Here is a 12,943-nt window from a genome sequence, read left to right on the forward strand (position 1 = left end):
ATTCATCTTAGTGGATAAATACCATCTTACTTGGAAAATAGAGCCAAGGGTTAAATTCTAGGCAAAACCAACAGGAAAATCAGGGTAAGTTATCTAACTTACATTAGGTTGAATGAGAGATGGTATCTGGGTATAAAATTTTAAATGATCCCTACAAAGTATAACTGGAAAAAAAATGTGGAGTTATGCAGCCACTTCTTTCCTAAAAGTAAGCTTCCTTTTATTGATACGATGTTGTCTTACTCGAGTGCCTTCTGTAAAATACACAGAACCATGCCGTCCTCTATTTTACAGATGAAGTAACAGACTTTTTAAAAAGGTGACTCACTGAAAGCTCTTCATTGTTGGAATTCCTGGCCCAACATTCAAACTAGGCATGGCTTGCTTTTCTTCTGACACGTTTTAACTCCTCTACTAAATGTTAACGATATATATTTATTCTTAAAATGAATTAAAATTATTCTGTGATGTTCTTTGAGATTACCAAAAACTCTCTGGGATGTATCAGATTGAGGGCTGTGAATGGTATGAAAGATTGTGTTAATTTGACTAGTGTATATCACAGACCTATTCAAGTACCACCCATTTCTAAATTCTAACGGTCTTAGAAACCAGCTGTAGAAGCAGATTGATATATTTTATCAGAATCCCCAAATTCCTACAACGATCTCTTCCTAATGACTTTTCAGGTGGGGGCACGTGCCAAGACGGCCAATAGATACCTGAAACCCGGGGTAGTGCTGAACCTTACTTACACTACGTTTTCTCCTATACATACCTGCCTATAATAAAGTTTAATTTATAAGTCAGGCACAATGAGAGATTAACAACACTAATAATAAACGAGAACAATTATAACACTATACTATACTAAAAGTTATGAGAATGCGGTCTCCCTGAAAACGCCTCGCTGTCCTGTACTCACCGAATTTCAGAGGACTCTGACTGACAGGTGTTCCCCAACTCCCAGTGGCGAAAGGTCCTCAGGGAAAACAGGTGAACGCTATCAAAGTATGCTTATCTCCGAACCTTTCTTAAACCACAGTTTTAAGGGATCGTCTCTGATTAGGTCTAGAATTCCTCTCCATATTAGATAACCTACTTCTCGCGCAAATCTGCAGTGTTCTTGCAGGGCTGCTGATGGGTGGTCCTGTTCTTTTCGCAGTCCTGTTTGCGCAGAGATGGAACGGGGAACTTAGCGCATCCCTACCACTCTTTCTGATGACAGGAGTAAAGGTCTGTTCAGACTACCTAAACAACGTTGTTAAGAGAAGCACTCGTACTTCTCAGACTTCGCCGTTCCGGACCCCGCGAGCCACGGGCAGGAGCCAGGTCCACCCGGGGCTGAGCTGCGGCGGCGCCTGACAATGCCCCCTCGCGCCCCGGCCTCGGCGCCCGCTCCCGGCTCCAGCGCGCCTGCACGTACGTAGCCTTCACGTGTGTGTGGATACGGAGTGCATGTGTGGAGACAGAGGAATATGCTCCAACAAATTTCGGATAGAGGCGCCGAGGACAGGACGTGGGGAAGGTAGGAGCCGCGTGCACGGCTCCGGCCCCGGGCGGGAGGCGGCCGCGAGCCGGGCCGGCCGCGCGCAAGTCCGGCGCCAGCCGCTAGAGCCCCCAGTGCGCGGCCCGGCCGCGGGGCGCCTCGACCCGACACAATAAACTCCGAGGGCGGGCGGGCCGAGAGGCCGGTGGGACCGAGCGGCCGCCCCGCGCAGCATCGCCATGTGAGCGGCTGCCGCGGCCTCGCGGGGACCCAACTTTCCCGGGCGGCGGCGCCCAACTTCCCGCCGCCCGCTCCGGCCCCGCAGGCCCGCGGCGCCAGGGGGAGACGCGAGTAAGTGCGGGCGGCGGTGCCCTCCCGGCCCTCACCCCGCACGCGGCGCCCCGGCCGCCTCGCCTCCCTCGCTCAGGCGCGACCGCGGCGTTCTCTGAGGTGGAGTATTACAAACATGGCGCCCCTCGAGCCCGGAGCCCTTCGCGCGGAGCCGGCGGCGGGGTCCGGGCGGGGGGAGCCGGGGAGGAGGGAGGAGGCCGGCAGAGAGGAGGAGGAGGCGGCCTGAGCGTCCCCCCCGCCCCCCGCGCCCGTCGCCGGCTCAGGCCCGAGAGGCGCCGGGCGGCGGGAAGGAGGCGGCACCGGAGGGGAGGGCCGGGCGCGGCGGCGGCGGCGGCGGCGGTGGAGGAGCCGGAACATAATGGTGGGGAAAGCTCGGCGGCGGGGCGGTGGGGCGGGCGGGGGCGTCAGTGGAGATGGCGCGGCCCGCGCGGTGGAGCCTGCCTGGCCGCGGCCTCTGAGGCGGCGGCGGCACCAGTGGGTGCGGACGGTCGCTCGCCCGCTCGCGAAGAGCTCCGAGCTGCCGGGGAGCTTTGTGGATGGCGGGGCGGGCCGGGCTGGCGGGGCCTGCGAGGGCGGCGGCGGGGCCTGCGGAGGCTGCCGGCCCGCGCCCACTCGCCTTGGGCGGCTGCGGAGGAGGCCCCGGGATGAGGCCCCGGAGGACCGCGCGGGGCCTGCTCGGGCCGGGAAGCCGCGGAGTCGCGTGAGCACCGCCCGCCGGGCCCCGTGCCCCTCTTTCGGTCAGGCCTCCTGGGCCCGTGCGCAGTCCAGGCCGGCGGGGAACGCGGCTCCGGGCGTGTGGCGGGCGGAGAGGAAGCGTTTGTTGGCGCGGCACGTCGTGTGCTAGCCCGGGAGCGGCGGGCAGGGCTGGCCCCGAGGCCCGGGGCGGAGATTCGTCGGTCCCCCGGGGCTGTGAGCGACCCCGGCAGCGAGGCCGCCGCCTCAACAGGTCCTCGCGGACCTCCGGGACAGTCCTGCGGGGTCCACCGCCCTCCTCCCACCCAGAGCTCCGGGGAGAAGCTGCTGAGGACGCGGCTGGGACGAGGGGGGGCGCCGGGACCCGGACTCTCACTTGCAGTCTCCCCTCGGGCTTTTCTCCCGAGCCGGGAGGAGGAGCTGGCGATGTGTGCGCCGTGCCCGGTGTCTTGCAGAGTGACCGCCGTACCTGTTTTATTCGTGTGTACCAGTGCTCGTTGTGCAGTGCGGTGTCCTATGCGGTGGGGTACGCAGTACCGGGGATTATATATGGTGTGTACTCTGTCATATGCAGTGTGCTCGAAGTACCCGGTGTCGTACCAGCTATCATACACGGTGTGTACATGTATCTTCCTCACTTAGGCTGTGCACTCAGCCCCCGGTATTGTGTGCAGTATGTGCATGGTACTCTGCTGCCATATGAGGTATGTGTGTTGTACTCCATGTTATATACGAGTGTATATAGTATCTGGATAGTATTGAATATATTTACCTTACCTGGTGTCACATACAGTGTGTATGTAGTACCTGGTGTCATATATGCGGTGTGTGTAGTACCAGGTGTCATATAGTGTATGCACACAGTACTTGGGGTCATATATGGTGTTTACATAGTATCCTTTCACACTGTGTATGCGGCACCCAGTGTCATATACAGCCCTTACGCGGTTCCCGGTATTCTGTGCAGTATGTGCCCGGTACCGTGCTGCCATATGCGGTGTGTATGCAGTATTCAATGTCATATACGTTAGGTATATAGTATCTGGTGTCATATACAGTGTATATACACTACCTGGTGTTATCTGTGTTTTGTATATATATCTAGTGGCATGTACAGTGTGTATACATTAAGTAGTGTTATATATGGTGTGTAGGTAGTACCCAATGTCATATGCCATGCATATATAGTACCCAATGTCATATGCACCATGCATGCACTATCCTTGTCGCATAAGCTGTACCCAGTGTCAGATGCAGTGTGTACCTAGTACCGAGTGTCATGTGTACTGTGTACGCAGTAACCACTGTCATATCCGGGGTATGTAGTACCCTGGGTCATATACAGTGTGTACATGGTATCTGGTGTCAAGAATGTCTGTGAGCCTGGAGGAGATACCCAGGTGGCCCATTCAGGGCCCTGCTGGTAGGAGGGAGTGGTGCAGGTTGGGTTTTTAGGGAGGTCTAGAGCCATTGGTCTGCCTCGCTTAGGTGTTCTGCATCCCACAGTAAGCTGAGACATATGGAGGCAAGAGCATTCTTAAAAATAATTTAATCTGTCCAAAAGCAGAAAGTAAATGTTTACTTGTTTTCCTGTAAACTGAGAAATATAGTAATTTTAGCTTAGTAATTATGGTGTGCACAACGTTTTCAGATTTTTGAGATCGTTGCTTTTAATTAATGGTTGGATGTTATCAGGGAGATGGTGTTGGTTGTACTTTGAAAGTTGAAAAGTTAGAGTGCTTCCTGGTAGGCAGGGTCATCTTTGTAGTTTTTCTGAATGTCTTAATTTTTACAAGCAGGAGAAAAAATATGAATGCTGTGGAGGCATTTAATTTATCTTGTCTTTGACTAACTGGCACAGGTTACATTATAGTTGTTATTTTTGGTTGACTTATCTTTATAAAATGACCAGGCTAGAGAATCAAAGATCAGAGGATATGGGATGTGATTATGACAGAATCAAAATATTTGTCTTGCTTAACTCTGTGACTTAAAGGATTTCTGTATTTCACATGGTGCTTTTCCCCCATAGAGATTGCTCATATGAAAACCAAATCTTCCTTTTACAGTCTCTAAATTGGACAATTTATTTTTGCAATTACCATTTGTGAGGTGTTTAAATAAATGTACATGTACGAGCTTCCAGCTTCACAAAAAGAAATCAGTTAAAATGTTAAAATTTAGTTCTTTCATTCATACTGAATACCACCATTCTGTTGGCGTTTTTTTTTTTTTTTTTTTGAGACGGAGTCTTGCTCTATCGCTCAGGCTGGAGTGCAGTGGTGCGATCTCGGCTCACTGCAACCCCTGCCTCGCAGGCTCAAGCGATTCTCATGCCTCGGCCTCCCGGAGTAGCTCGGACTACAGGCATGTGCCACCACACCTGGATAATTTTTTGTATTTTTAGTAGGGGGCCAGGGTGGGGGTGGTCTGGCATGTTGGCCAGGTCTCAAACTCCTGGCCTCAAATGATCCACCTGCCTTGGCCTCCCAAAGTGCTGGGATTACAAATGTGAGCCACCGCACCCGGCCCTGTTGGTGTTTTGAATGGATGTCATGCATGTTTCAATGAATGACATATGTTTATTTGGACTCTCATCCTTTGGTAACCCTCTGAGTTTTTTCTTCTTAGGGTTGTTACAGTAGGGTATAATAGAGGCATTCATACTCTTTGGCATACCTTAATTGAGACACTACTTGCACCTAAGAATTTTAATACTTGCAATAAAAGTATCAAATGCTGCTGTAACTTGCTTACTTAAAGCCCTAACCCTCTGGTGTCAGATTTTTGGTAACTTTCTTGTCCTTTAGTTGAATTCTACATGGAAAACATCATTACATTTCAGCAAAGAGGATGTATCTTGGAAAAAAAAAAAGAGAGAAAATAGCCTTATGATAGTTAAAACTTTTCACTGTTTGAAAACCATAAATTGGATTTAACACTGAATTTTCTTTTTTCTTTTTTTGAGACACTCACTCTTGCTCTGTCACCCAGGCTGGAGTGCAGTGGCACAATCTTGGCTCACTGCAGCCTCTGCCTCCTGGGTTCAAGTGATTCTCCTGCTTCAGCCTGGGTTTACAGGCGCCCGCCACTATGCCTGGCTAATTTTTCTATTTCGCCATGCCGGTCTTAAACTCCTGGCCTCAAGCGATCCACCTGCGTTGGCCTCCCGAAGCGCTGGGACTATAGGCATGAGGCACTGTGCCTGGCCTGTCATTACTTTGATGAATGATATTATTATTCATTTATTTTAATTCATTTGAAGAATACAAATAACTAAATACACAGTGTGAGAGTTCTTATTTTAACCGTTGGTTTTATGTTAATATTTTTCTTTTTTCATATCTGGCACTCTGTCCATAACTGCTTCAGGTTGCATTTTCTATATTTCCTTGTAGCGGATAGACTTTCCAAATAAAGGAAAACTGGTGTTTTCTCTTCATTTGATCTTCATTAAACCCTCACCAACATTCTACTAGGAATTCAGCATCTGTGAGTTTAATTTCTACCAATATCTCTTACATACTCCAGTTACTTGCAGTGCCATTATCAAGTTTTCAAAACAAATGTAAATCTGCTTTGATACAGTGATTTGTGCAGATATTAGTGACCTGGAGGTTGTTCTTCAGGTTTTCAGTGTTTTGTCTTCTCTTAGTCTCCACTTTTGAAATGTTTAGTAGCTACAATTTTATAACATAAATGAGGACCATAATAATAATTTATCATGTATTGTTTGTCTACTGTATATCAGCCACTGCAAAGTTACTTACACGTACACTCTCCAACTTAAACTTACACATGGTCCTTTTTTTTTTTTTTTTTTTTTTTTTGGAGATAGGGTCTTGCTCTGTTGCCCAGGCTGGAGTGCAGTGGTGCCATCTCAGCTCACGACAACCTCCACCTCCTGGGTTCATGTGATTCTCATGCCTTAGCCTGCCAAGTAGCTGAGACTACAGGCAGGAGCCACCACGCCTGGCTAATTTTTGTATTTTTAGTAGAGTTGGGGTTTTGCCATGTTGGCCAGGCTCTTCTCAAGCTTGTAGGTGATCTGCCCGTCTTGGCCTCCCAAAGTTCAGGGATTACAGGCATGAGCCGCTGTGCTCGGCCACACATTGTCATCTTAAAAGCATAGCAGTCAGTCTTCCTTTTAATTATGGAAGGTTCACCTTGTAGCACACCCTTAATTGCATCATATTCCAGACACACACACACACACACACGCAGAAACACAAGAGAAGTGGGTGAGATATTTTTTGAGACAGAATGTAATTTATATAACATAAAAGTTTGAGAGTCTCTGGGATAAGAGGTCAATGATAGAAATGAAGATAACATGAGGGAGAGAAGAACCCAAATCAAAATACCCAATACAATAGTCTTTTTGAATAATCATGGCTTAGCTGTGGTTTCAAAAACATATGCAGAAGTGATTTATTGCTTAAGGAAAGATTTTGTGTGTGTGCACCTGCTGTTACTGTTTTTCCATTAGAAAATCCAGAGAGTTATTTAGTTTGTATCATGGAAATGCTATACAAGTTTTAGTATCAAAATTATTTGCAAATGCAAAGAAATCTGTAAAATAAAAAATATTTTTAGTGTTTGTGTAATCAATTATTAGGTCTTAGGAGAGAAATTTGGCAAATAATTAGACATAAATATTTAACTCAATTCAACAAATAACCTAATTAGATATTTAATCTTTCATTGCATATATATTTTTCCTGTTCAGTAATTTCCTGATTTTCATCTCAGGTTTCTTTTAAAGAGAATTTAGCATATTGGAAAATATTTTCATAATTAAAGTGCTGGGTAAATTCTTTTAAAATGTGTTCAATCAGATAGCAGTAGAAATACCCTTAAGCTATTAACATACTTATAACGTATAAACATACTTAAGCTATTAACACCATTAAGTAATTGTAAAGTTACAGTTGCATTGAGTATGTGGCACATTTCGTTTAATGTTGGTAACATCTGCAAATGTCCAGAGTGTTTGCTCCATAAATGTCTAAAAGTTTGCCCACTTTTATGTAAAACTAAAAAGTAGAAATGACAAAAGTAATAGAATACTGCTGTATCAGAGTTTTAAAGGAATCATATAGACTCTTCGATCTGTTTGTTTTTCAGAAATGAGAGGGATATATTTACAGACCACATTAGCGTACACATTAATTGGAAAATGTGTTTTGCTGAAATACAGTATTTTCATTTTTCTGTAAACTTAATATTTAGGTATAGTAGGTAAACTAGTTTTGCATCAGTGCGTTTATAGTTCAAGTTACTTCATAATTTGTTTCATAAGATCACACTAAAATATTGTCTGTTTTCATATAAGGAGAATATATGCAATTTTAATATCTTGACCCCATTTATTAATACATTGTTATTTATCGAAACTCTGGTATGTGCCATATCTTAGATGCCGAGGCGAGCAAGATAAGAGGGAGGGTTCTTGCCATCGTAGAGTTTACAGTTCAGAGTAACACATTTACTGAAGCAAGCACAATAAAATGTAAAGGCAAGAGGACTGCTTGAGCCCAGGAGTTTGAGGCTACAGTGAGCTAAATCAGCCACTGCACTCCGACCTGGGTACTGTAGGACAGTGTATGAATTAAGATAAGTCGTATTTGAGTTAAGATTACTTGCAAAGTCTTAGCACTGATGATTTAAGATTTATCCCAATTTGTAACTTGGAGATTTTACTATATTAACAACCTGAGGGTTTTTAAAAGCAACTTTATTATGATTGGTAACTTTTAAAGTACTCTGTTGACAAGTAGAGCTGTATTAAATATCAAACATATATTGTGTTCTCCAGATATTATCTGAGCATTTAAATGAAAGGTAGATCTAATTTAAATTTTTAGTTTTTTGTTCTCTGCGGTTTGGTCTGCATGTTATGTTAAGTAAATTTAAAATATAGGTTAAGAGCAAAGGATCTTCATTCCTAGTTTAAACATTTATCATGTGAACATGAAAGATATTAAAAAATTCAAAGGATTTCTTTTGAGAGCTTGTCATATAATATTAGCGCTCATAACTCGGGTTAAAAAGGCTATTTTTAAAAATTGGGAAGATATTTTGGTTTATAGCAAGATAATCTGATTTATATACATTTTAATTTGGCTGTACACATTAGGTCGCTTTACGAGTCAAAGTTACTCTGTAAGCAGTTTTTAGGAAGCTGGGTTTAATCATGAGAGTTGTTTGTGGCAGCACCATTTGTGTTATTTGTGTTTTGTTTTGCTTTTAGAGAGGGTCTCATTCTGTAGGGAGTGCAGTGGCGAGAACTCGGGTCACTGCCGCCTCCACTTCCTGGGCTCAAGTGATCCTCACACCTCAGCCTCCCCAGAAGCTAGAACTATAGGTCTGTGCCACCATGCCTGGCTAATTTTTTGTAGTGATGGAGTTTCACCATGTTACCCAGGCTGGTCCCAAACTCCTGAGCTCAAGCGAACCACCTGACTCGATCTCCCAAAGTGCTAAGATTACAGGTGTGACCCACCTTGCCCGGCCTGTTTTTTTAAAGGTGTCACTTTTTGAGCATCTGACGTACTAGGCAATTTGCATATCCCATTTAGTCCTCACAAAAGCATCATGAGGGATGTGTCATTGTAACAATTTATAATAAGGGAATAGACTTAGAAGGGTTAAGTTACTGGTGCCCAAGGTCATAGAGACATAATCAAATTGGTCTGAATTCCAGTGTATGACTGCCACACCTGTAATCTGCTATGCTACTCTGTCTCCCTAAAACCCATCAACTTCTTTAATCTTTATAGTGATATTCCTTCATTTTCCCAATGCACTTCTATGAGTCTGCAAAAGTACGTAATATTATTGCCCACTCTGCTTATAAAAGCAGGAGGTAGAAAGACAGGAGTATTAGGAAACTCCGGACAATCAAAACATTCTATCTATGAAGTTCTGGTTAATGCCAGCTCACTGGTAATGACAGCTAGTAATCTGAGAACAAGCATAGATAATTGGTTCGTTTTCTTGCTGTCACTGTGGTAGCTCACATTAGGAAGATAACTTGGTTCAGGGGCAGGAGCACTGGAGGCGGGGCACCTACAGGTCTTCATTTTAATACTTACGTAATGGAGAAAATTGTTTGAAAATATTTGGAATTAACTCCAACACTAAAGTATTCTTGCTGTCTTGGAAAGGGAAGTCATTGTCTTGAGGAATCTTTTATAAGTTCAATTTGGATTCAGAGAGCTGATTTCTGGAAGGCTGTATTAAATGCTAAGGCTTCAGCATTCCACTGGGTATGTACCGTCATCTAACATAAAATAATACCATTTTGTGAGAAGCATATGGTAAAGAGAGAAATAATCGAGTGGTAGCACCCACAGATTGAGATTATCCTGACACTCAGCAGTGATGCCGCAACGGGATAATTGAGGGCTACGCATGGGGGAAGCTCTCTCAACTTTTGAAAGCTATTATGAATTTTTTAGTTTTCTCTTCTTGTAAATTCTTGATTTATCTGCCTCTTGCTTGTTTTTCTGTCTCGAAAGTATGTCTGAGAAATGCTGTTTTAGAGAGCAGGTCCTTAATTTTCTATTGAATTTTGACATGGAGCCCTTCCTTAATTAATATAAAATATACCTACTTTCACTGCCTAGTTCTCGCAATACAAAAAAATGAGAAAAATTTATTTGGGCTTTCCATTGATGTCAAATTTAATAGGTTTTGAGAGGAGGTTATTTACCATTAGAGATGTTGTCTTTTTAAATTATAGAAGATATAAGTCTACAGTATTTTTTTCTACTGTACTTATAATTTGGCATTTGCTTGTATGTTTAGAAATATCAAATTTAATATTAAAGCACCAGAGATCTTTTATTTCACAATACTTATTTTACCAGTGTACACATATATGTTCTACAGGTATAACTTTACAAAGCCTTTCACTTGTGATCAATATTCATGTTGGATTGTTTCAGGTAAGAAACTGCCATTTGAGGCAGGGTCAGGTGGCTCATGCCTGTAATCACAACACTTTGGAAGGCCGAGGTGGGCGGATCACTTGAGCCCAGGAGGCAGAGGTTGCAGTGAGCGGAGATCATGCCACTACACTACAGCCTGGGCAACAGAGCAAGACCCTGCCTCAATTAAAAAAAAAAAAATGCCATTTGAATCATTTGAAGGTTTTTTTTTTATAATATTTTTAGGACTATTCAAATGAAAATAATTTTAGTCTCAGTTATTTTCAAATGAATTGAAAGCTGAACAGCCAGCGGTCCAATTTAAAGTTAGACTTTCTCTCTGCTCATGCTGAGGAAAAATTTACTATCATTGCAGTTGTATTTGTACCGCATTTATTTATTTTAATTTAATTTTGTTTTGTAAGACAGAATCTTGCTCTGTTGCCCAGGCTGGAGTGCAGTGGTGCCGTAACTGCTCACTGCAACCTTGATTTCCTGGGGTCAGGCGATCCTCCTGCCTCAACTTCTCGAGTAGTTGGGACCGTAGGCGCATGCACCACACCTGGCTAATTTGTGTATTTTTTTGGCAGAGGGGAGAGTTTTGCCATGTTGCCCAGGATCATCTTGAACACCTAGGCTCAAGTGTTCTGCCCATCTCGGCCTCCCAAAGTGTTGGGATTACAGACGTGACCCACCTCGCCTGTCCTATTTTTTTAAATAAACTATTCAGAATTTTAGATGACAGTGTTACACAACTCACATTAGGAACCAGGAGTAATTTAGCATAGTGGTTCTCAGTTATGGCTGGCTGAGCATCTGAATTCTTTTTTTTTTTTTTTTTAAACACATTAAATCAGAATCTCAGGGGTTGGGTCTGGGCTCTAATTTTTAATTTCTACATATAAAATATATATGTAATATATATATGCATACATATTTCATTAGCTTTGGGTACAAGTGGTTTTTGGTTACATGGATAAATTGCATAGTGGTGAAGTCTGAGATTTTAGTGCACCCATCACCTGAGTAGTGTACATTGTACCCAATATTTTTAAAATATTAAATATTAAAGAGATTTTTAAAATCTCTTACTTCTCCTCCACTCTTCCCCATTCTGAGTCTCCAGTGTCCATGATACTACTGTGTATGCCTTTGTGTACCCATAGCTTAGTTCTCACTTACAAGTGAGAACATGCAGTATTTGGTTTTCCATTCCTGAGTTATTTCATTTAGAATAATGGCCTCTAGCTTCATTCAAGTTTCTGCAAAAGACATTATTTTATTTCTTTTCTTTTATGGCTGAGAGTATTCCATATACATATATCACTTTTTTTTTCCATTTATTGGTTGATGGGCACTTAGGTTGGTTCTGTATCTTTGCCATTGTGAATTGTGCCGCAATAAACATACACATGCAGGTGTCTTTTTGATGTAATGACTTCTTTTCCTGTGGGTAGATGCCCAGCAGTGGGATTGCTGGATCAAATGGTAGGTTTACTTTTAGTACTTTAAGGAATGTCCGTGCCATTTTCCATAGAGGTTATACTAATTTACATTCCTATACATTCCCATAAGCATTCTGTTTTCTCCACATCCTTGCCAACACCTATTGGTTTTTGACTCTCTGATAATCACCATTCTGGTGGGGGTAAGGTGGTATCTCACTGTGGTTTTAATTTGCATTTCCCTGATGATTAGTCATATTTAGCATTTTCTTACGTGTTTGTTGGTTATTTGTATATCTTTCTTTGAGAAGTGTCTATTTATGTCATTTGTCCACTTTTTGATGGGATTTTTTTTTTGTCTTGCTGATTTGAGTTCCTTGTAGATTCAGGATACCAGTCCTTTGTCAGATGCATAGTTTCCAAATATTTTCTCCCATTTTGTGGGTTGTTTACTCTGATGATGATTTTCTTTGCTGTGCAGAAGCTTTTTAGTTTAATTAGGTCTTTTTTTTGTGTGTGGCATTTGCTTTTGGGGTCTTAGCCATAAATTCTTTGTCTAGACCATTGTCCAGAAGAGTTTTTCCTATGGTTTCTTCTAGAATTTTTATGGTTTCTGGTTTTAGATTTAAGTATTTAATCCATCTTGAGTTGATTTTTGTATAAGGTGGGAGATAGGGATCCAGTTTCATTCTTCTATGTATGGCTATCCAGTTTTCCCAGTAACATTTTTTGGATAATGTGTCCTTTTCTCAATTTTGTTTCTGTATGTTTTGTCAAGGATCAGTTGGTTTTAAGTATTTGGCCTTATTTCTAGGTTCTCTATTCTTTTCCATTCTGTGTGTCTACTTTTATATCAGTACCATGCTGTTTTGCTTACTATAGCCTTGTAGTATAAAGTCAGGTAATGCGATGCCTCCAGATTAGTTCTTTTGCATAGGATTGCTTTGGCTATTTGAGCCATTTTTTGGTTCCATAAGAATTTTAGGATTTTTCTCTATTTCTATTAAAACGATGTTCGTATTTTGATAGGA

At 43.0% G+C, this 12,943-nt stretch overlaps 1 protein-coding gene across 12 annotated transcripts in view; it reads left to right on the forward strand.

The window, feature by feature from the left end:
- Positions 1-1,118: 1,118 nt before the first annotated feature.
- Positions 1,119-12,943, forward strand: part of ZMYND11 (zinc finger MYND-type containing 11) — a 119,131-nt gene continuing 107,306 nt past the window's right edge. For 4 of the 12 annotated variants that reach the window (XM_032162401.2, XM_058431025.1, XM_032151813.2 and 1 more), the window contains exon 1: positions 1,365-1,528. The gene's annotated coding sequence lies outside the window, so the exon portion shown is untranslated. Of the gene's footprint in view, positions 1,940-2,090; positions 2,202-12,943 lie in introns of those variants that run through there. The other 8 variants (XM_032176786.2, XM_058431032.1, XM_058431030.1 and 5 more) reach the window with 4 other exon arrangements.

Source organism: Hylobates moloch, unplaced genomic scaffold, assembly GCF_009828535.3.
Source record: "Hylobates moloch isolate HMO894 unplaced genomic scaffold, HMol_V3 SCAFFOLD_2, whole genome shotgun sequence".
Taxonomy (NCBI): Eukaryota; Metazoa; Chordata; class Mammalia; order Primates; family Hylobatidae; genus Hylobates; species Hylobates moloch.